We start from the raw sequence: 25,544 nt of genomic DNA, 5'->3' as shown, positions 1-25,544 counted from the left end.
CTCGCACCACATGATAATAATAATAATAATAACTTTATTGCCTCCGTGTAAATAATTTACATAGGATAAGTACAGCAAAAAGAGTTTTAAAATAATAACAAGATATATGTAAGAATTGTACAAAAAACAATACAAAGGGACTTAACCAGTATTTAAATGTTAAATTGTGTTGTGTAAATATAATTGGCAAGTTCTATAATTATGCCAGGATCTTTGCTTGAGAGTATATATGTGAACTGTATATTTTTATTGTTGGATGAAAGTAGTGTCTTATTTTTTTGGATGAAATTTTCCCTGTGTGTAATATTTTGGGCAATTCAATAGAAAATGTTCTTCATCTTTAATTGAATTTGTGTCACAGTTATTGCATATTCTTTTATTTATAGGTTTCTTAGGAAATGAATATCTGCCTTCCCCTATTGCCAAGTTATGGTTACTAATTCTAAATTTTGTCAATATTTTCCTTTTATGAGTGTCAAGTTCATTCAAATATGGCTCAAAGATGTATTCTGTATTTAATGATATCTGTAGATCAGCCTGGGTAGTGGAAGTGAGGGCTAAATCATCTGCATATAAAATACTTAACAGTGTTATTATTCAGGAGTGGTGGTTCAGTATTAGCATTATCCAAACTATCCTTTAAATCATTAGTACAAATGTTGAAAAGAGTTGGGCTAATTATACATCATTGTTTTAATCTTCTATTAATAGTAAATTCTTTTGTTATATAATTATTTATATTAATGCAAGCTTTTGTTTTTGAATACGTGTTTTTTATTATTTTGTAAATCTTGCCATTAATGTTATTTTTTAATAGTTTATAGAATAGCCCTACTCTCCATACTGTGTCGAATGCTTTGGCAAAATCTACAAAACAAACATAGAGTTTTTAATACAAAAATTTGATCAGTTGTTCTGTGTGTTTTTTCTGAAGCCGGCCTGGTTGTTTTTGAGTATTTTATTTTCTTCAATATAAAGTTTATGCGTTTATTTATGATGGAACAGAAGACTTTACCAATACAACTTGAAACTGCTGAAATTGGATTATCACTATTCTGATCTGTATTTTTCATATGTTTAATAATTTTTCAAAATTCTTTTGAAATTTCCTTGTTGAAGAGTTCTGAGTTTATTAAGATAATTTTCTTGGATTTTGTTTTTCTTTTGTTTTATAAGTTTCTGAAATCTTTTCTCTTTAGAATAAAAAGTTTGTCTTAGTTTCATATCAAATGGAAATTTATTTATCAACTTTGCACAAACCATTAGATCACGTTTACTCTGGTTGCATTGTTCATCAAACCATCTGGATTCTTTTTTTGTTTGTTTTTGTGAATATTTTTATTGGGATTGTTATTAAAAATATCTGAAGCTGAATCTTCTAGTAGCTGATTACATTTCTGGGATGCTATATTTACATCATTATGACTTAAAATTGTGTTATTAAACTCTTTCTTTTGATGCTAATCTATCATGGTATTTAAAAACTGGTAATTTATCCCATTTCCACTTCCTAGGCATTGGCTCTAATTTAGTGTGTTCATGTACATGTTGTGTGTGCACATTAAGTAATGTTGAAATTTGGCAATGATCTGAATAACATGTAAAATTGTGGACTTTGAAATATTCAAATTATATTAATGTCCATGACGTAAATACTCGCAAGAAAGCGCGTATTACCACATACCTACTACATACAGTGGTATCCGGGAAAAGATGCAGGTAATAATATTATACCGGTAATCTGTATTGCTACCGTATCCTTAATAATTGGATTTAGATTTGAGTACAATAAGGTTAAAACCAATCAGCAGAAAAGCTGGCAATGCTGATGTTAGGTACAAGAAACAATTTAAGCAGTAACAGTAACAAACTTCGTTGGTGCTTGATACAGAAAAAATAAATAATGTGCGATGATCAACATTACGGATAGAGGCAGCTGGTGTCTTGTCAGTTATCAGTTCTTCTCTGATATCGTGAATACAGTTTTGCAAGCTGAATTAAAACTTTTTATATTACCAATATGTGTGCTATTTTGTAATTATGTTGCTCTTTAGGGAAAATGTAATTATCAGCTTGTTTGTTTTCACATGTTCCTTCTATAATTTTCAATTTCAGTTGTTAGATACTTTTAAAGTACGAGCGTACTAGTAGTATATAATATACGGGTACCTCGAGTTTTGGTTCATACAATAACAATCACTGATCGTGCACATTCTTTTTTTTTTTCATTTTTCATCAACAAACACTATAATTGCCATGGTGTATGTGTGCAACAGTCTATCGAGCACCAGAAACATGGGTGGCATGTATTCAACCATTTAGTAAGAGCTAATGTCAAATAGTAAAGTTTATCCTTATCACTAATGATGAAGAGGTTTAGTAAAAATAAACAATTTCGTAATCATTTTGAAAATATTGTTTAGAATACACCGAACAGACCTCTGAATACTCAGGTAGAACCTCTGATATTAATTATCCATATGTCTTGTATAAATATATGTATTTCGAATATCGCTGGCGCGACTTGTGACCACGCTTACTCTGGGCGAATCCCAATAGAAAATAACTTTATAACTTTGGATGTACTACAATATGTGTCAACAATATATTAAAGGGCGGTAGTCGTCGCGCTGCGCATGTGCGACGTTTGTGTTGATAAAAATTGATTTTCCCACAATCCAATGCGCTCTTCTAATTGAAATCACAAGTATGAGGTTTGACCTGAGTGCGACTTGCATAATTACCGCCGGTGACTCCTTCGATACCTTCCAATCACCTGAAAATACTTAATTAAAGCTTGGTAACGTCTCAGTTTGTACTCGTTGATCTGCGCAACAGTCAGAGTCGACACCTTGTTTATATGAGGCCCATATATCTCGCGCATGCGTGGCGCGACGACTACCGCCCTTAAATATATTGTTGTAATATTTAGCGCATGCGTGTAAACTTAACGAGAGACTTGGTGGAAAGTTCGTACAATATAAGGGATTGGTCAGTTACTTCGGCCTAGGGGGGTCGGCAGATTCCATTTTGCCAGCTGTAAATCTCAGTTGACCCACCCGCTATCAAATAAAAAAAGTGGGTGACCCCCCGCACATTATATTTTAAAACATGCTGACCCCCTAAAAAAACAAAAAAAACATTAACAGTTTTGGCTCTGACATGATTACAAAATGTATTATATGTGCATTGAAAATATCATGGTTTGCCACTGCATAATTTTGACATAATTTTTAGTGTTTGCATTTAATAGACCTTAGGAGGGGAGGGGAAGCATAAAGCCAAAAAAATGACTACAGAAAAGGCTGCAGGAAGTAGGGAAATCTAGGCTGCTAAAGATAGTAAATAAAAGCAAAGCTGTGGAGTACTTACTCGATAATCGCCCTTATAAGATAGGAAAAGAGGATTTGAATCTAGGCGGTTTGAACTCTTTGAAAACTAAGTTGGATTTAAAATATCTTTCATATCTTATAGACCAGGAAAGCTTTACACCCGAAACACAGTCTTTGCTTATGAAAACAAAGGAAACTTTGATTTTTGCTTAAATTTGTGTTGGATTTTGGTATTTTACAGAGCAAAATATGCATATTTAAAAGTTAAAAAAACAAAAAAAACTATTTATTTTTTCATCAATTATTTTAATTTATATATCAGCATTTTCACAAATTTAACTTTTTTGATTTGCTGAACAAAAACTATCAATGCTCTTTGTACTAATTGCTATGTTGTTTTTCTGTCTCCTGTTATAATTGGATAAATCCAGTAAATATCTTATACAATAGTGACTTCAGACTTTAAATAACATAATCTGATATCAGCAGCACATGGACTTGGGGTGTGTTTAAAACTTAACAGTATAATTGGGGTTCAAGCCGCATTGTATAATCTGTTAGTTATTTGGCAACTTTAACCTCCAAATATTTAGCCTATAACATTTCTTGCATCAACAAATTTATAGGCAATATAGGTAATAGTTATTATTAAGAACACATTTGTATGATTAACTTTTTTATCGTTTGTTCTGAAATAACATTTTTAAAAATATATGCATGAGCGCGTGTGTGAATTCTGGAAAACATGATATCAAAAACAGGGTGACCCCCCCCCCATTCGCACAATCAAAAACAGGGTGACCCCCCTACTGATTCACCGACCCCCCCCCCTAGGCCGAAGTAACTGACCAATCCCTAATGACTCCACATTAGTAAAAAAATAGTTCCACTTTCGTAAGTTGCAACATGTCTCTACTGTATGTCTTCATGGACTAAATACGATTCGCCAATTTCTGTCCATCTTTATTTACAGTTGCTCCATTTATATCTTGATAAAGCGAGCATTTACAAATGCTTCAAATCTTCATTGCTACGGCGAACGACATTTGCGTTTTAAGATTAGTCCGCGAATCAAATAATAAATAGCGCGACAACTGTGTTCCTATGGGGTGAGAACACCGCCAAAATTATCTTGGTGTCTTTATGTGGACATTATGTCATCATTGTGGTCATTATTTCATCATTATTATGTCATTATTGGGTTGTTTGGTTGTTATTTGGGCATTATGTTATTATTATTATGTCATTATTTCATTGTTATCGTTTTGTTATTCAAATATTTGGTTATTATAATGCTATTGTATGGTTATTTGGTCGTTATTGTCCAAATATGCATTTAATTGGTTGTCTCGACATTTAATTGTTTTGATATTCCTCCGATATGTGATTGTCTTGACATTCTCTCAGCATTGTCTTGACATTCTCTCAATATTGTCTTGACATTCTCTCAACATTGTCTCCGCATTCTCTCAACTTTGTCTTGACATTCTCTCAACTTTGTCTTGACATTCTCTCAACTTTGTCTTGACATTCTCTCAACATTGTCTTGACATTCTCTCAATATTGTCTTGACATTCTCTCAACTTTGTCTTGACATTCTCTCAACTTTGTCTTGACATTCTCTCAGCATTGTCTTGACATTCTCTCAATATTGTCTTGACATTCTCTCAACTTTGTCTTGACATTCTCTCAACATTGTCTCCGCATTCTCTCAACTTTGTCTTGACATTCTCTCAACATTGTCTTGATATTCTCTCGACATTATCTTAACATTCTCTGACCTTTGACCTCTACCCAGAAATCATTGTACAACATTGTGAAAGCTGAAAAAGGCGCGCGTGTAGTCGCGTTTAAAATGGCGTATTCTGTACATCGGCCTCATAACTCCGATGAACTAGCAGATGCAGTAAAAGCCTGCCGAGATGCTATAACAGCCGCTGCTACAGTAATAGAGAATGTAACTCGCCGACCGTCACAATCAAGGGATACTTTTGCCCCGTCCGTTGCTAGTGATGATATTGCTCATGAACTTTAAGAAACTTTTACACGATCTGCCGGCTGAGTCACGCCATGTAAGACGACAACGAAACCGCCTGAGATTCGGTTCTCAGGATCGACGGGTAGTCAGTGACTGTTCAACGTCTGCGGCGCCGACTTGGACACATGACTTTGTGTGTGTGGGCAGCACTGATTACAACTGGTGTCCCAGTCCGAAGCAGCGTTCCGACTTGTCTAAAATAGGTCTCGGAGAACGCAAAATTCGAATATCAATTGGCAGTACGTCTGCTCAAGTGCATGAGCAACTTCTGGACGAATTCCCAAAACTGAGTGAAGGTGGTGGTTATGAGATTTACCGCGCATTTCACGGAAGCAGACGAATGGTACCTATAAGTTGCCCATCCGAGGGGTATTCTCAACCATTCTTAAAAGCGGAGGCTGGACAGGCCAAATTGTACATCAGACCGCTACAAAATAATCTTGAAACAACACCAGCCATCACTATTACCACTCCATCCGAAATGGCAAGCACAATTTCAGTGAGTACACAAATGTATATTGTACGTTTCTCATCTCTGTACTGTATCACCAAGAGCTTTACCTTAAAGTGACAAGTCTACAAGAGTTTCGTATACTGGAGATGTGATTTATTCAAGCAACAGTGCAGGTCTGCTTAACACTATACAGCGAACGATCCGTAATGTAAGACCAAGCACATTCATGAACATCGTATTCACAATCTTAAGCTCCGTAAAAACTGAAAAATACAGATAAATACAAATAACAATAACGTAGCAACACAATTAAATTTATAGTAACGATATGCTAGGTATGTCGAATAATAGTAACAAATGATCGTTTTTCCGATCTACTCAAAACATCTAAAAAACTTGATAACAAGATAAATCTTGAACAAAAAGAAGGCAAAAATAGTGTAAATGCAACGGATACATTATGGGCACATATTTACCTCATTGGCGACCTGTAAAGCCTTGGGATAATCGAAAGTATCCGAAATTCACAGTGACATAACAGAAAACAGCTTTCATGTCTAGTATGTATCAACAAACGGCAAAAAGGCGAATGGATACAATAGGGCAAGTCACTTAGAAAGATCAAATAAGTAATGAGTAAAAGTATTCAAAATACAACACAAAATAATTATTACTATCAATAAAAGACCCCAAACACAACAAGGAGTCCACAAATGCATAAAATACATGAAACAAAAAGGAACTATTTTCTATGCGTAATGGCACACCACCGCCAAGGTGAAGCTATTCGATCTGTTTGTTTCGCGAGGCTCTTCCAACATTCTAAGAAAGAACATTTCAAATCTGCCAATAGAGGGCGGCAGCCACACTCCCACCCAAAATCATTTATGATTTTCTACAACATGTACCAAAAAACTTACGATAACGAGTGTACTCTATACTGCTCCCACACATCAGGGCTACATCAGGGGTGGTGGTCTTCAGAATTGTTTTCTACAAGTAGAACAAGTTTATGGATAGGTCTCTCTAGAATAGAGCAATTAGTCGTTCTCTTACCTCGTTTGGTTAAGTTTGGGTCACCCATAAGAATCTTGACCCGTCGTACAAGTCCATCTTTGTCATTAATGGTTTCTATTACCTTTGCTAATCTCCAATGAGATCTAATGGTGTCTTCTTCTTGAAGAAGTACAATGTCACCTACCTGTATGTTTCTTTTCGTCTTTTGCCATTTCTGCCTGGACTGGAGATTTATCAAATACTCCTTTCGCCATCTTGTCCAGAATAAATTGCTTAGGTACTGAACTGTGCGCCATCGTTTACGAGCATATAGATCCTCTTTCACAAAATTACCTGGAGGTGGTGCAACAACATCAGATTTCATTGTCAGGAGCTGATTAGGAGAAAGTGGAGTCGGTCCCATAGGATCATTCAAGTGCTCTGTTGTCAAAGGCCGGCTATTGACAATGGCCATAGACTCATATAAGAATGTTCTGAGAGACGAAGTATTCAGCCTGGCTTTAGCTTGCTCAAGGATTCCTGCAAGCACGTTCCTTACTGACCTAATTTGGCGTTCCCAGACACCTCCCATGTGACTAGAAGCTGGAGAATTGAATATGAACTCACATTGAACACTCTGCAATGTGTCTTGGATTGTGTCTTTATCTAGTGCCTGCATTTCACGATAAAGCTCATTTTTGGCACCAATGAAGTTAGATCCCCTGTCACATCGTATATGTCTTACAGGACCTCTGATAGCAATGAATGAACGTAAGCTATTAATGAATGCATCAGTAGACATTTCTTCTATAGTTTCTATGTGAACAGCACGAAGGGCCAAACAAGTAAAAATTACACCATATCGTTTCACTTTACATCGACGTTCCTTAATGATGAATGGGCCGAAACAATCCATTCCACAGTATGTGAATGGTGGAGCTGGCTCTAAACGATCCTTGGGAAGATCTGCCATTCTTTGTGTGTTGGCCTTTCCTCTAAGTTTTCGACACAGGACACATCTGAATATGTACGATGCAACTGCTGAACTACAGTTCAGAATCCAAAATCCACTTGATCTTAGACTATTCACGGTCATTCCTCTGCCTTGGTGAGCCACCTTTCTATGACACCATCCAATAATCATAGACGACACATGATTCTTCTTAGGAAGAATAATGGGATGTTTAACATGGTCAGGCATGGTTGATCTCTTCAATCGTCCACCTACTCTCAGTACTTGTTGATCGTCTAAATAAGGACTTAATGAAATTAGACAGCTGTTTCTTTTCACAGATAATACATCGTTTGAATTGGCATGACGATTTAAGTCTTCTATTTCTTCAGCGAATGCATCTTGTTGTGCCCACTTTATGATGGTCATCACTGCTTTCTGTCTAGCTTCTTGTGGTGAAATAGTAGTCTGCCTAAGCTTCCTGGAAATGTATTGATGTAATACAGCAATTGCAGTCACTGCCTTGGACCAGTCTGAGAAGCACTCCAAATGATGCAGCATTGATGAAGTAACTACGGTAGTAGCCAACACCTTTGCAGTTTTCAGTTCCGGATCATCTTCTTGTAGATCTATGTTCATATTGCCAAAAGATGGTAGTTCTTCATTCCATAAAAAGGCTGGACCGGTGAACCAGTTTGACTTCTGCAAGCCTGCCACATCTAGGCCACGGGATGCATGATCTGCAGGGTTTTCTGCACTGGGAATGTAGTGCCATTGCTCAGCTACAGAAGCATCTTTAATTCTCTGTATGCGATTCGTCACATATATATGGAAGCGACGTGCTTCATTTCCAATATAACCAAGTACTACCTTTGAGTCTGTCCAGTAGAAATTGTCTATGTTTTCATAGTCTAATTCTTTGTTTAGGAAGTTGCTGACTTTAATGGAAGTAACTGCAGCTTGAAGTTCCAACCTGGGAACAGTCACTGGTTTCAGAGGAGTGACTCTTGCTTTTCCTAAGACAAGGGAGCAATGTATGTTACTATGAACATCAACTAATCTCAGATAGGAACATTGTCCATATCCTGTAAGACTAGCATCTGAAAAATGGTGCAGCTCAACTTTCTTCAAGTCTTCAAAACCTTCTGGTTTGTAGCATCTCCTGATTATGAGATCAGCCAACTTAGGAATTTCAGAAAGCCATGATTCCCATTTTGTACTAAGATTATCTGGTAGGGTTTCATCCCATTCCATACCCTTCTTGCACATCGCCTGTAAAATACATTTACCACACAAGACAAGTGGTGCAAGAAATCCAAGTGGATCAAATATCGAAGCCACAGTTGACAGGATACCACGACGTGTAGGGGAATGATTTCTAATGGCTGGTCTGAACTGAAAGGAATCTGATTCTCCACACCATTCAACACCGAGGGCTCTTTCTACTGGTAGGTCACTGGAAGAAAGATCTAAGTCCTTGATGCCTTGTGCTTGCTCTGAGATAGGTATCGATTCCATACTATCCCTGCTATTGGAAACAAATTTGTGCAGACGAAGATTCCCTTCTGCACAAAGATCACGAACATCTTGAATGAGTTTAACAGCTTTAGACACTGATTCAACACTTTGCAGGCCATCATCTACATAAAAATTCCTGTTAACGAAGTAGACTACATCACTACCATACTGTTGATTATCTTTAGCTATACGTTTAAGACCATAATTCGCACACCCCGGTGAAGACACTGCACCAAAGAGATGTACTCTCATCTTGTATACAACTGGGTCAGAATCTATATCGTCATTCTTCCACCAAAGAAATCGAAGAAAATCTCTATCCTGCTCTGCTACTCTGAATCTATGGAACATTCTCTCGATATCACACATGATAGCAATCTTCTCCTTCCGGAAGCGACAAAGAACACCAACAAGAGAATTTATTTGGTCTGGACCTTGCAATAAATGGTCATTTAGGCTTGTTCCTTTGTATCTGGCACTACAGTCAAATACAACACGTATTTTACCAGGTTTTTTGGGGTGGTAGACTCCATGGTGAGGTATGTACCAGACATGTCCGAATTCTTCTTCTTGTTTCTCAACTAATTCTGCATCGCCCGCTGAAATGATGCTCTGCATGAACACTTTATAGTCATTTAAGTACTTAGGATCACTCTTAAATCGACGCCGAAGGTACTGCAAGCGATTCTCTGCCATAATCTTGTTGTCTGGCAATTTAGGTTTATCATGTTTAAACGGGAGTGGCATTGTATAAAGCCCATCATCTCCCTTGTGAATACCATTCTCAATAATCTTCATGAACCGGAAATCTTCCTGAGACATAAACACATCATCAGTTCTGGTTTCATTAAAATCAGATTCAAGTAATTTCACTACATCCAAAGGACTGACAATCTGTTCTTTTGTTGAAGTCTTGAAAGCATAGCAAATCTCTGATGGTGTATACTGCTTTTCATAAGAGTTATGTGCATCCCCAGTACTATTAATGCTGAGTACCAAGTTGTCTGGTATTACCTTGGTAAGTATTCTATGGGAAACACCGAAAATATTTTCACTCTCTTCTGCCTGTGTCATCTGCCCAACTATGCTCCATCCCAGGTCTGTTTCTATGGCGAATGGTTGATTTCCCACTCCTGTGATGCAGTTACGAGGTGCAATGGCTTGGGGACAATCATAACCGATTAATAGACCTACTTCACACTTCTGTATGGGATGTATCCTATGAGCGATTTGGTGGAGATGAGGCCATTTTTCTGTAATCTCAGGAGTTGGTATATGCGATTTGTTGACTGGAATGTACTCTAACGAGTATGCAGTTGGTAGTGTAACCATTACATCAGAATCAAATCCACGAACACTGAGATTGGGATACTTTCTGCAGGGAATAACACGATCACTTGAAGTCATGGTTGTTAAACGAAGACTAACTGTATCTGACTTTGTTTTGAGCTGCTCTGCTGCATGATTCAATACAAATGTAGTATCAGACTGTGTATCAAGTAGTGCATATACTAACATCTCTTCACTAGGATCTTCTTTGCTGGAGATCCATACAGGCACAATCATGGATGAAAGTGATTTGTCACGCTTGCGAACTATGCCATGACAACCAGCATCTTTCACATGTATATTGGTCCTTTCTTTGAGATCTTGATCTATTGTTCTGTTGGGTTCCGTAGTTTCACTGTGAGATGATCTTGGTACTTTGGTTATGTTTATTCTTTCTTCAATATGCAAGCTAGTGGGATGTCTCTTACTGCACTTCTTGCATATACTTCGATTTGGACATTTCCTAGACACATGACCAGAATGCAGACAACCAAAACAATAACCACCCTTTTTGATGAAATCTTGTTTCTCTGACATGGTCTTAGCTGTAAAAGTATAGCATTCTTGAATACTATGTCCACCCTTCTTACATAAAATACAGGACTGGTCATCTTTTTCTGGCTTTGCTATGGTTGATAGAGTGCGACCTCCAGGCCTGCCGTTTCTGGGTGTGTAGCGTTGAAATGTATCTCTGTCTTTCTGCAGGGTAGATTTCAGAGATTCCACAGAAGTGCACGGGTCACATGCAATTTCTGCTTCCTCCTGCAGGAAAGAAACAAATGATTTAAATGAGGGGTATATACCTGTGCATTTCTTTGTCTTTGCAACAGTACGACTCCATCTATTTATAAGCCAATCTGGTAGTTTCTGAAGCATTTTTCTATTTTCTCGAACATCATTTAACACTTCCATACCTGTTGTGACTCTCATGGCTATGAGACACTGCTTTAGAAAGTCAGCAAACCGTCGCAAGGCTTTGGAATCTTTGCCAGAAATCTTTGGCCATGAGTCAATCTTATCTCTGAAGGCCTCCGTCAATGTGAAAGAATTTCCATATCTTTCTTCAAGAGTGGCTTTGGCTTCATCATATGCACTTTCACTTCTGAGTAGAAAGCATCCCTCTACCGCTTCTCTGGCAGAGCCACCTAAGTACCTTTTCAGGTAATGAATCCTCTCAACAGGCGGGATACCACGTGATTCGATTAAAGTAGAAAATGAAGTAATCCAATCTGGATATGCTAATGGGTCTCCTGTGAATACCAATGGTTCTGGTGTTGGTAGTCGACTCAGTGACACTGACGCTTTCAAGCTCTCAGTCAGTGCTCTAAGGTCATTCTGCGCTGTAGTTGGGCAATACTCCTGAGATAATACTGGTTGGCATTTGTGTCTATCATTATTTGATTGTTCAACTACAGGAGGGCTATGTGGCTCCATTATCACCATTGGTTTTCCTGTACTATGTGTATCTACCATTGCAGGTGGCACTAACTTGGGTTCTCTTTTAACTGGAAAATTTTCAAATAAATCTTCCCTTTCATATACAGCTAACTTAGCCTTTTCAATACGAAGCTCTCTTACTACTTTTTGTCTATCAAGCTCTCTTAACCTGCGCTGCATTTCTGCTTCAGCTGCAACCCTTTGCTTACTCTCCTCAAGCTCTAGTACCTTTAACTCCTCCTCTTGAATAGCCTCTTCTTCTCTGGCTTCCAACTCAGCTTGAAGGGCAGCTGCTTTAACAGCGGAAGCCCTGCGTAATGATGATGAATTTGTTTCTTTTGAGTGCTTAGAAGACCGTGAGCAATGTGAAATGACTGATTTAGAACTAGATGACCACAGAGAACCAATAGACACCATACTCGAAATTTCAGCCCGTTTTATTACACGTTGTGCACGAAGAACTGTCTGATCTACATAGGCATTTACTCGATCAATGGCCATCAAAATATCTTTTCGTGGAGTGCTTGACAGATCTCTAATTTGATTATGTAATTTAATAATTTTATTGCGCTCTTCCTCTATCACGTCAATCAGTGTGTTGAGCGATTCAATTGATTCATCCATCAATCGCTCACGATGCGGAACACGCGACAACAGCCGATCATGGGTTTGCCAAAATAAATTTTCAAGATCTTGTAACTTACCTTCTCTCGCCTTCTCAGTGAGCTTAGGTACTCTCTCTGATCTACGTAAACTTAATAAAGACTCAGATTCAGTCTTACCTTTACTATTAGCCTGATCTGTACCAACCAACACTGCCTCTTCTCGCTTACCTTCAATATCCGACGTTGAGGGCGCTGTATCACAATCCATTGTCACGATAACACACGTCAACGTTTTTGTGATTGTCACAAATGAAAATGGAAGGAGTGTGTAAAACTACCTACACTCTTATAAAAAAAATGTCCGTGTCAATAAGCTCAGAGAAAGTCTCACAACCACAAACAGGTAAATCTAAACAATGTGAAAACTACAAGATTAAACAATGCAGACTCATAGTTGTGCAGCAGGGAGTATGACAGCAGTAAATACATGTGTAAAAAATTATGCCACTGTGACAAAATTAGGATAAATTATTGGCGAGGTTCAATATGTGCACAAATGTAACCATACATACAGCAACCATTAAAAAGCATGCAAACAAATAAATAAAATATCAAATATAAATTCAATCAGAATAGATTATATAGTGTTCGAATTAAATGTTCAGTTTTTCGCACAACACTGTCAGCTATTGTATGTATGTTCTTTATGGAATGTTCAGGCAGTTACCAGCTTTCCAACATCGGTCTTGAATTCATCTGCTCTTGACAACTTCAGCTTAATGTTGACTTGAACAGCAGTAATGCACAGCACCAGTGAATAACTACAGTGGGGTTTCCTGGAAAGGCATCAAATGTCTTCAACACAGCTTGGAGACACGCCACAAAGATCTGAGTTTTTACTGTATCACCAAGAGCTTTACCTTAAAGTGACAAGTCTACAAGAGTTTCATATACTGGAGATGTGATTTATTCAAGCAACAGTGCAGGTCTGCTTAACACTATACAGCGAACGATCCGTAATGTAAGACCAAGCACATTCATGAACATCGTATTCACAATCTTAAGCTCCGTAAAAACTGAAAAATACAGATAAATACAAATAACAATAACGTAGCAACACAATTAAATTTATAGTAACGATATGCTAGGTATGTCGAATAATAGTAACAAATGATCGTTTTTCCGATCTACTCAAAACATCTAAAAAACTTGATAACAAGATAAATCTTGAACAAAAAGAAGGCAAAAATAGTGTAAATGCAACGGATACATTATGGGCACATATTTACCTCATTGGCGACCTGTAAAGCCTTGGGATAATCGAAAGTATCCGAAATTCACAGTGACATAACAGAAAACAGCTTTCATGTCTAGTATGTATCAACAAACGGCAAATAGGCGAATGGATACAATAGGGCAAGTCACTTAGAAAGATCAAATAAGTAATGAGTAAAAGTATTCAAAATACAACACAAAATAATTATTACTATCAATAAAAGACCCCAAACACAACAAGGAGTCCACAAATGCATAAAATACATGAAACAAAAAGGAACTATTTTCTATGCGTAATGGCACACCACCGCCAAGGTGAAGCTATTCGATCTGTTTGTTTCGCGAGGCTCTTCCAACATTCTAAGAAAGAACATTTCAAATCTACCAATAGAGGGCGGCAGCCACATGTACTGTCCTAAATATTTGCAGGAATGTAATTTAAAGAGCGGTGGCCGTTGCGCCGCGTCCCTTCGATTTGCGCTCGTGTGAAGTATACAACGCGTGTAAAATACATTGTTTATAGTGACGACCACCGCTCTTTTTTAATCGTATTTATTTATTCACAATAATAAAAATAATAATAATAATAACTTTATTGCCTCCGTGTAAAAAGATTTACGTAGGATAAGTACAGCAAAAAAGAGTTGATATCATTTATTATCATTTTCTTTTCATGCTCTGATAATTATTTCATTATATATTATGTGTTGGTGGGGCTGACGTCAACCCTGATAATGTGTTTTACCAGTTATATGAGTATATATGTTTGTAATGGTACATGTTATTGCTTATATTTTATAGGCTATAAATAATGCTCCCAAAGAAATCTGTGGTCAGTGCCATGTTGAAATTCCGTTTTCCCTGCTGAAAGAACATATCGAAACATGTAAAGGCCTTGATATAGATGATGAGGAAAGTGATGGGTATGTGTTTATTTGGTACATGAAAATGATGGTGTACATGTAAATCTTGAGGTGTCAAATAAATAGTGTCTTTGTGAAATAATGACTTTGTTCAGACCCAAATAAGCTTATGTGCATTATAATAGCCTGGGTACTCTGTTTCTGTGCTGTCTTCACTACTGTCTGGAATTGCTGCTTACAATGTATATTTTGCTTCCATGGTGAGTCTGGCACATGGGGTAGGGGTAATCCTCTTGTGGTGTTTAATAACTGATAGGATTTGAAATCTTGAATGTTTATAGAAAATTAATAGTTGGATTAATTAAAATACTTGGATTTCAGGGGTGTAATTGAGAGTCCTGCAAGAAGTACATCTACAATGAGGCAGACATCAAATACACACAGATGGTTAGTTTACTGCTTTTTTTGTTTTACATACTTTTTGAATTACATTTGTATAATGTAGTCAGCTGCAAATCCCTGGAAGTTTATTTAATAATTCTGTACCTATTCATTTAGAATTTTTTTTCTTCTTCTAGTAATCATTCAAATGATCAGAGCCAAACCATTTCTGCAAGAAATTGCAACACTACCACTAGTTCCTCCACTTCATTATCAATGGCTTTTAACAGGTCAGTATTAAAACTGTATTGGGCCACTGGAATGCATTTATCGTCATTTCAGATTTCTGAGCTAATATTTGGGGGGGGGGGGCAAATATACAGTGGAATGGACATTGTTAGTTTCTGTCCTCCGTCTATCTGTCTATCTGTCTGTCTGTGTACGACTTCTTCTCAAAAACCGCCAAACCATTTGACTCGATTTTTGGTGTGTGGATGCCTTGATGAGTGTAGATGGTAATTTGTTCATGAGAAGTCAATCTGCCACAAAGTATGCAAATTAGCCCCCCAAAACTCAACTGTGGCGGTCTATAGTGAGAGCGCCATCTATAGTATGGTGTTGGAATAACTTTTCAAGACGAAAACCGCGGAAAACTATAGCGAAATCCCTGTGTTTGCCGCCATCTTGAATAAGTCATCGTGACGCCACGAGGCGTCATAGTTTTCCCATTTCACGTGGTTTTCTTCGTGAAATCAACCAATTTCGGACCATCGCCCTCAAAATTATTGATGAAATAGTTTCGGGACCCATTGACAGTAGAAACTTAAGGTGAAAATAATGAAAAAAAAACGGCTGTTACGATCCAATCTGATTTCAGTTCAGACTATTTTAAAATAGTCATTTTTGGTCAAAAATTCTATTTTCGACTCCTTCTTCAAAACCGGTAGCCTGAATGCTTTGATACTTGGCGCGTATGTACCTTGTGTTGACATCTACTAGATTTGTTCATCCCATGGCCATATCTTTAATTCTCTAATTTTGGCGAATATTTTTGTCATTTTTGGTTAAAAATGGAATTTCAACTAACCACTATTTCCAATGCTTTGGTGTTAGGCATACATGTGTTTATTATTCCATTGACAACTTTTTGTGGTTGTTTGGCGATATTTCATTTAAAAGTACAAATTTAAACAAAAAGTTGTGGCATATACAGCACTAATCTTTTGTACAATAGCCGTTGAGCAACAGGCCATTGGCCTATTTTTGGAAACTAAATCATCAGATTTCTTTCTCTGATTTGTTGTGGTGGTACCTTAATTTTTTCTGAGCACAGTCCGAGGATTTTTGGATTAGGTTACATACGTGGTGGTTCATCTATCATATTTTTTATTGGTCAATATTTAGTCCTATCTGCCTGTCTCAAACAGGTTGATTTTGACTGCTTCAGATAAATATTGAAATTACTCTCTTGTGGACTGGTAAAGTTTTTAATTACTGGACATTATGAGTCCAAAATTGGCCGGCTCACAGTTATTGCACTCCTGTATAGCGCTTTCATATACATCTTGCATGACACCTATTAGCCCTAGTGATTGTTGTACAGATGCTAGCCTATACTATATATACTATATTAGCCCATACTAATGTGAACACAACTAGTATGTTAGAAATGATTATTTTTGATGATATGTGCGTATAATTTTTCAAACTTGGTACAAAGGCAGACTACTCATTCTCAGTTTGATTTGTGTTATGATCCTGTCCAAGACTTTGTTACAGCTTGCCACATGAACATTTAGATTTAATTCTCTGTGTAAAACTTGCACATGGACCTGTACAAAATAGAGCATTGCATGGCCGCACCATTTATTTTTCACATAAGTAAGAAAGGGAAAGGTCATGTGCAATTAACAATGTTGTTATAGAGTATCAGTCCATTAATATTACCAACACTCTATTGTGAGTACCTGTACTTATATGCCCCGTTTCTTTGTGTCTTCCTATCAACTTTTCACATCACTATAACAACAACAAAGAAAATGTTATTTCCTGGGACTTCATTACAATTATGAAAGATATAAAAATTATAGCTTGTTTCCAGGAGAGTCAAAGTTTATTTATATTCATTAAAGTAGTTAATTAATTTTCTGACCTGAGACCAACTTCATTATTCAAGCAAATGTTGCTAATAGCACAATAATAATATTGTCATATTGTACAGTGTAGATTTGATTTTATTATTCATAGGAGTTACTCACAGATATTTGATAGTGCAGGGTGTATTGAATCTCAAGAAGATAATGTTGCAGAAGAAGAAAACACAGTGGCTAACAACACTACATTGTACCCAAGGTAGGCAGAGATTTGGTTGAGCCATTTATCCACTAATATTAATTCAGATAGTTTTGAGGTTTATTAGCTCCATTGTCATCAAAGATGACAGTGCGCAGGTGTACGTCATATAAGTCATTATCTGTTGTTATCCATCAACAATTTGAGGCTTTTGACTAAAATTTTCTGGTAGTCCAATTTCTAGATATGTAGATACCTTGTGTAAATCACTGTCAGATTTGTTTATTTCATGGCCAAAAATGTTATTTTCAACTTTATCGTGGAAAGTGCTCACATGAATGCTTCAAGATTTTATATGTAGACAGTTTGGATGGTATGTTCAATTTTCAGTTTTTGGCAATTATTTATGTCATATTTAGTCAACACTGATGTTTTCAACTTATTTTTGAAAACCACTATACTGATCAACGATGATTCATACAATGTGTCTATTAGAATATGCAAATGACTAAAAATGACAAAACTCCAAGTTCATTACTCATTCACAAATCATACCAGTAACATCATTTTATGATCCATTTTATTAAAAACAAAATTAGCAAAAACAGATCAGACTGAATCACTATATATTGCTTTGACTTTATTTATGTTTATATTCTTATAGATGTACTCTGGAATATGCTGTCACATTACTAAGTCACCATGTGGTGAATCGAATACATATGGACTACAATAAAGACAATGGTGATGATTATGATGATCAGGACTATCAACGTGTGAATATTTTAAGGTCAACGTTCTGGAAAACTGCTGTTAGAGCCATAAATCGACCAGATTTCCTCCCAAACAAATTAATTAAAGTGTCATTCATTGGAGAAAGTGCAGTGGACGATGGGGGGCCCAGAAGGGAATTTTGTAGTTTATTAATAAATTCTGTAAAAACCTGTGGCGTGCTTGAAGGCAAGGAAAACAATCTGAGCTTTTCTCATGATTTGCGCTTTCTTGCTGAAAGAAGATATTTCACTGCAGGAAAGATGGTTGCTATATCTCTTTGCCATGGTGGTCCCGGATTACACTGTTTGAGCCAAGCAACATTCCAATATATGGCAAGAGGGTGTGTAGAACAACCGATAGCCATTGATGAAATTCCAGATTATGACATACAGCTGATAGCCAAACAGGTGAGATTTATAGTCTTATTCGTGAAACACACATGTGCAGTCTTTGCAAGTTACCCTTCTTGTATGCCTGTCTGTTGGTCTGTCCTCCAGTCCACCCCAGTCTGTAAAAGAACCACATTTGGGATTCATATGCATGTATATACTTTTCATGATCCAATTCAAGATAGAGGTAAGACAGCCATTTTAATGCTAAAAATGTGTCAAACAAAACTAGCTATTTTCACTTTTCATACCCACTGTGTGTATTGACCCATTTCATGCCAACAAGTACTCTATACATCTCGCAATGGAAATATATACATGGAACTAAACTAATATAAATTAATAGTATCTTTCCCTAAGAGACTAGCGAGCTTCTAGTTAGTGTGAATAGTCTTTTACTATAGATGATGGGGAGGGAGGGCCTTGCTTCACTTGTGCATGTCTGAGAATTGCAGTGCAACTACAATGGTCATGATAATTTGATAATTCTCGGGGAATGTCCTTCATGACTTATTATATAACCTTGTATTTTATCCTATGCAGATCCAGTCTAGTGAGACTAATGAGGAACTCAGAATAGCTGTATCGCGTATTGGAGAAGAAAGTGTCGCTAATATCACAGGATTTACAGATCCGATGAGTACAATTACATTGGATATGAAGGCTCCCATTCTTGAAAATCTCACTACACATCACTGTGTTTATAAATCCATACCTGAGATAAACCAATTTTTAGATGGAATGAATGTTCTGCACATAGCAGACTTGGTAAAGGCCGAACCAGGTAAGTTTACAGTTGCTCTTAAAATTTTCAACATCGGTGATGAGGGTGCTCAAACTTGTTTGGTAATCGATGGTGTCTATCACTGGACACACTGTATGGATGGGGATGAAAATGAAAAGTTGCGAATAATTTACCTCAAACTTGTATATTAATGAGGTGATATGCATAAATATTTAACATCCTACTTTTTATGGCTTCTGTAGCTGTGTGATAAAAGTTAATTCTACAACTAATTTCAACTTGCAAAGTTCAAATGCAGATTGCTCAAGTTAATTTAAATGTGTAATATGCATACAAATCATAGGTAACTGCTTAATGTATTAAGAAACCCAGCTGTGCAAAGATTGTTTTATTGGTTCAATGTTTAGGTCAAACTTTAAGATTTACCTTGCATATCTCTCTCTAGTCTACACATATACATTTTAAGTTTGGTTTTGCCTTGTCCAAAATAAATATTGAGGGACAAAGTATTAGAGACAATACTGTCATCGTCATAAACCTTTTTTCTGGTCGCAATAACTTGATTAGTTTTGATTTGATTACTTTTAAGCTTTCCGATATTATTCACATCCATGAAATCTTGGATAGGAGTTTTCAAGATATTGATGAAAATACGTCTTATAAAATTCCTATACGTTAACATGGGTATGGCAACAGTTCTTACTGGCAGATGAGCACTATTGCAGATAGACATGACCAATTAAATTATTGACCATACATGTATATGGTTATGTAATCTAATTAAAAATGCATAACTATCATATCTAGAGCACTATTGCAGATAGAGACATTCAACCGGTGCTTTATTGTAAACATTTCACAAGAGACTGAAAAGATGCATCCTTTGACCTAGCATTTATCCATATGCAATTCTGAATTGCACTGCTATGAGCCCCCTTGTAATACCTTGTAAACCATAGCTGATCTTACACTCTGCTTTAACCAAGGCATTTACCAGCGCTGCTCTTGTTAAACAGTACATTCACATTTAAGCCTATTTACTGTATTTTGTTTTTTAATCACAAATTATGTGCCACCAATCCAAATTGGTAATCTCCTCCCCAGTTTTAATGATTTTATAAATGTGAGGGAAGCTTACACAAGAAAGTGTTAATTCCAAAGAAGTTATAACATGAAACTCTGAGAAGCTTGAACAAGGGCAATGCCCTCATGGTTTTTACTATGTTTTATTATTTTAAATTAGGATCTATGGAGCACTTCATGTGCTTGAGTAAAAAGCTACTCCCATCAGCTGACTACTTAAAATCAATCCATGTGGAATATAGTCCAAGTGGCTCAAATAAAAGGATAGAAGAAGAAACTACCATCTACTATTGGTTTGAATTTATTGATGAATGTGCTAAAGGTTAGACAACTACAAAATGTTGTAATCTACATGTATTGTAAATGTTTAAGCTTTTTTTCTATGTCACTGTTTCTGTGGATAAGGTGAATTACGGGGGGAGGGGGGGGAGTTCCATGACACAATTGGTCAAAATAAATGTCTCATTTGCATAATTCATAATTAATGGGCAATGGAAAACTCGTTTTTTTTCAGTAAATTTGTGCCAAAATACTTTCCGAAAGCATACATGATAGTTCTAAATTGACTGATTCTATGTTTACGAGCTGAAAAAATAATCAAAAAACTGATGTAAAGGTGTTTTTTTAGACACAATTTTTACCAGACTCCAGCAAACTGTTGAAAGTAACCACAGGTTTTTTCTATACGCTGATCATAGCAACCTATGAAATTCATGGAGAATGCAGAGGAATGTTTATATTTCACTCAAGTACTATTGTACAAATTTGCTCAAAATATTTTCAGTGACTTGTGTCTCTGACAAGTAACCTAATTAGTATGCATTTCGAGAAACCACAGTGTGTGTGCATGTGCAGTTTGAAATGGAACAATTTTGAATGCAATAAAATCATGTGTAGAACTTGGGCTGAAATATCAGGTCGCATTTTTTTTATATATATTAAAAACTCAACATTTTGAGCAGTAAAAAGTGTCCAGACTGTTGTTTGAACCCCAGGGTCCCTGGGGGGATAAGGGCGACTTTGAATCTCGGGTTGATCTGTATTTCTCTTACATGTTTCGAATACTATGAAGTCTGAAGAGCAAACATGTCTCTTGCATTGATTCCCATATACCTCGGCTATTTACGATACCCTTAGTTTTCACGAGTTTAAAAAAAAAAATCTGACCGACTGACCCAATTTTTCAATTTTCCGAATTAAGGGCAACATAAGTTGTTGTTTTTTGGCCTTATGCTGTAAAGAAATCGCTGAAATGGTTTCATATGTTCGTAAAAGGTAGTAGCTTAGACGATGAGCTACGAACGACTGACTTTGAACTTTTCATTCAGGACGAATGGCACCCTCTCGTGTCAATCCCCCCTGGGATGTAATACTTGACACTTTAGTCTATACCTAGTTTGCCTATGAATTTTAAAAATCTAAATACCGGTACATTTGCCAATTTTCAACTGACTTCATTGAAATTTGTCCATGTAATTTCTCGAGAAAAGTTGTATATCAGATTTTCGTTATCAATTCCCACTGAGAATATAGTATTATTTATTATAATGCTAAATGATATCACAATTTGACAAGTGGAACCTCAATCTTACATTCATTTACATTTTGTCTTAACAGGTAATCAGAAGGCATGTTTGTTTGCTGGGAGTGATAATCAACCCATAGAAGTAGTCATAACACTTGGTGACATTTTCGCATTCTTCACTGGCACTCATTCAATTCCCCCTTTAGGTTTCACAGAAAGTCCATCCATAGAATTTATCACAAACTCTACTGTTCCAAGCTCAAATACATGTGCCAATATTCTGCGATTACCTAGAAATTTCAGTTGCATAGAAGATTTTTCGGAGAGATTTACGTTTGCTTTATCAAATTGTCGTGATTTTGGCAATGTCTAGAGACAACATACACAGGTGTAATAGCATTGAACTTACTATAAGTAAGTGATCTATGAGAGCTTGATTTGTAACTTGTCACTTTAATCTTCTAATATCTCAAAAAGTCTTGACAACATTTCCAAATAGATATTCTATACCACTACATGGACAACCTGGAAAATCACAAACTTAAAATAAAATATTATATTAATATTGTTGATACTCGTACACTAACTGCAAAAAGGAACTGCATAGTATAACTTGTACTGCATAAATATAGTTCTTTTTTTTGCAGATGTATGGCCAACTTTACATGCATGTAGTAATCTGCAGCATGTAAAATGTAGTCCACCTGAGGTGAAACAATGCTGATATATCATGCACTTTCTCTTAATTTGTGGCTGTTATAGTAGGTAAGGTTCTGTCAACATAACTAAATATATTAATTGAAACTTGTATATTATACATGTGTATTTTTGAAAGCGTTTTGGGTTATCCATGTTAGCATCATTGATATGATATATGTTTTTTTTTTTCTGCAGTAGTTAAAATGTTTTATAGTAGGATTGAGTCCAATATAGATTAGTTGCAGTCTCAAACATTTCCTGTGTTATAATTATCAAGTATCATTTGTACATGTTTATGCTTTTATTAGTTTACTTGTTTTGACTGTTTACATTCGTCTATTCATTCTGTAACAGAATTTGCACAGAGCAAAATTGGTTAGTGTGCGTTGTATGCGTTGCTTGATTCATTGAACGCATGTCACTTGTTTGTTGCATTAAAGTGCTCATGTAATGTTAGTGCTCACTAGCTGCTTGTAGCAGTTTTGTGTCAATTGTGATTAAAACAGCATTTTGAACCCAAAATGGATTTCTGGTGTCTTTGTTGTTGGTAACAATATAATTTAATTTTAGTGATTGACCCCCATGTGCCAAGAACACAATGTGAGTCTTTGCAGTTAGTTTGTCTGTATGTGTGTCCGTCTGTTCCACTGCTATCTAAAGAACCACTCATTGGATTTTGATGAAACTTGGTACATAGATGCTCTGAACTTATGCGCATATTTGATTAGTTTCTGGTAAAAATCTGTGCATATTAATTACCTAAATTGCATAATTATCAGTCAATTTTCGTTTTTTCACTGATACCTCAAGTACTAATTATCACATTTCAATGAAACTTCTAACATAGGTATCATAGGACACTGCACGGACCTGATAGTTTTTAGGGTAATATAAGTACATATTAATTACCTAATTTGCATAATTAATTTTCAGCTTTGATATTTCCAGTAGTAAGCATTACATTTCAATGACATTTGGTACATAGATACTCAAGGACTATGCAGAGACCTTATTAGTTTTAGGGTTAATAATTGTGCATAATAATTACCTAATTTGCATAATTAATCGATTTTCAACTTTCACACTGATATCTCAAGTACTAATCACATTTTAATGAAACATAGTACAAAGATGCTCTAGGATAATGTACAAACCTGATTAATTTGGGGTTAAAATCTGTTCATATTAATTCCCTAATTAGCATAATAATTCATAATTTTTTGGTTCTAATCACATTTCAATAAAACTTGGTACATAGATGGTCTGTTATATTGCACAGACCTCATTAGTTTTACACTCAAATCTGTTCATATTAATTTTCTGATTTGCATAATTATTTTTTTTAGCAAATAATAAATAAGTAATTTCAAATTATTTTTAATGTGTCTCCACATGGGATTTTTTTCTAATATTTTTTTTTATTTAATTGTTCTTGATTTCTTCACAATCAGATATTGTTGATCTTGTAAATTGTAACAATTGTTCAAATACAGATTAGCTAGAGATTTTGACAGTTCATGAGGCTGTGCATTGCAAATACTGCACTGGACACCAAAGTTACATTGCGCAAGTCATGAACTTGTGTTAAACATGGTAGAATGAAATTAAACAATAGATAACACATTTGCAAAATGTGACTATTCATAAAGAATTTTATTCATTGATCTTGAAATAAATCAACCATAGTTCATACATGGTTACATGATATATACATACATATTAAGTACATGTATCAAAGCGATCGGACTAGTGATTTTCAAAAATATGTTTTGACCAAAATTGACATAAATACATAAAAATTATATTCACCAAAAATAGAGAATTGAAGATATCACTAAATAAACAAACCTTATAGTACACCACTCAAGGTATCTGAATCATGATGCACCAGTGTGAGTGGTTTTCAAGAAGAAGTCGAAAATATCTATTTTGACCAAAAAGGATAAAACTATTCACTAAAAATAAAGAATGAAACAATTCTGATCATCCCAAGGTACATGCATACCAAGTATCCAAGCATTCGAAATACCAGTTTTCAAGAATAAGAATGATAAAAATATTGATTAAAAATAGACAATTTAAGATATGATTCATCACAAAATGAATAAATCTGACAGATCCACCAAAGTTATCAAAGAAATTGGTATTCAAGAAGAAGTTGAAAGTTCCAATAGTTGACAAATGGCCGGACAATCACCTATCGTCACCATCAGCACAATCATATGAATCTTCAATGACAGCAGAGCTAAAAACTCCGCAGTTGCCAGTCCAAGAATTATGTATAGTTTATAATAAAATGTAATTAAAATCATAAAAAAACCATACACCGTAGAACACACTCATATTTTTGTTTTGTTCCAGTAAGCTCAGAATTGCAATACTCAGAATCTACATAAATCAGTTTACTATTTACAAAATAAATAAATCTGCATTTACACAAAAGAAGGTGTACATAAAAGACGATATGAAATCGGTCATCAATAGGATTCAGGAGTTTTGATGTAATCATGATTCATTGCCGATTAACAAGCCAATACTTCAATGCACATTAACTAGTTATATAAGTCAGACGATAGCGCCAAACACCATTAGTCTGTTGTAGAAGGTAAACAAACAAATCTGAAGAATATTCATCTATCAAATCCACAATTTAGTTATGTAAAAATTTGAAATTATTCGTGGGCAGAAATCTCTGTTCTGATATTACTGTGATTGCAATAATGGCTGATTCACCGATTCAAAAACATTTACTAGCCCCGATTTGAATTGTGGAAAAGTTTTGGGTGACGCCAACCGCACGGTTTTTTTTCAGGTGCTATTAAAATAATACATATACAGGCTTCTAATGCGCTGCTTA

At 35.9% G+C, this 25,544-nt stretch overlaps 1 pseudogene; it reads left to right on the top strand.

The window, feature by feature from the left end:
- Window positions 1-5,187: 5,187 nt before the first annotated feature.
- Window positions 5,188-22,361, top strand: LOC146738963 (uncharacterized; annotated as a pseudogene).
- Window positions 22,362-25,544: the final 3,183 nt, after the last annotated feature.

The sequence above is a fragment of the Saccoglossus kowalevskii genome, chromosome 9 (genome assembly GCF_978046115.1).
Source record: "Saccoglossus kowalevskii chromosome 9, keSacKowa6.1, whole genome shotgun sequence".
NCBI classification, from domain to species: domain Eukaryota; kingdom Metazoa; phylum Hemichordata; class Enteropneusta; family Harrimaniidae; genus Saccoglossus; species Saccoglossus kowalevskii.
The sequence above is the reverse complement of the archived record's forward strand: the minus strand, read 5'-3'. Positions and strand labels throughout refer to the sequence as shown.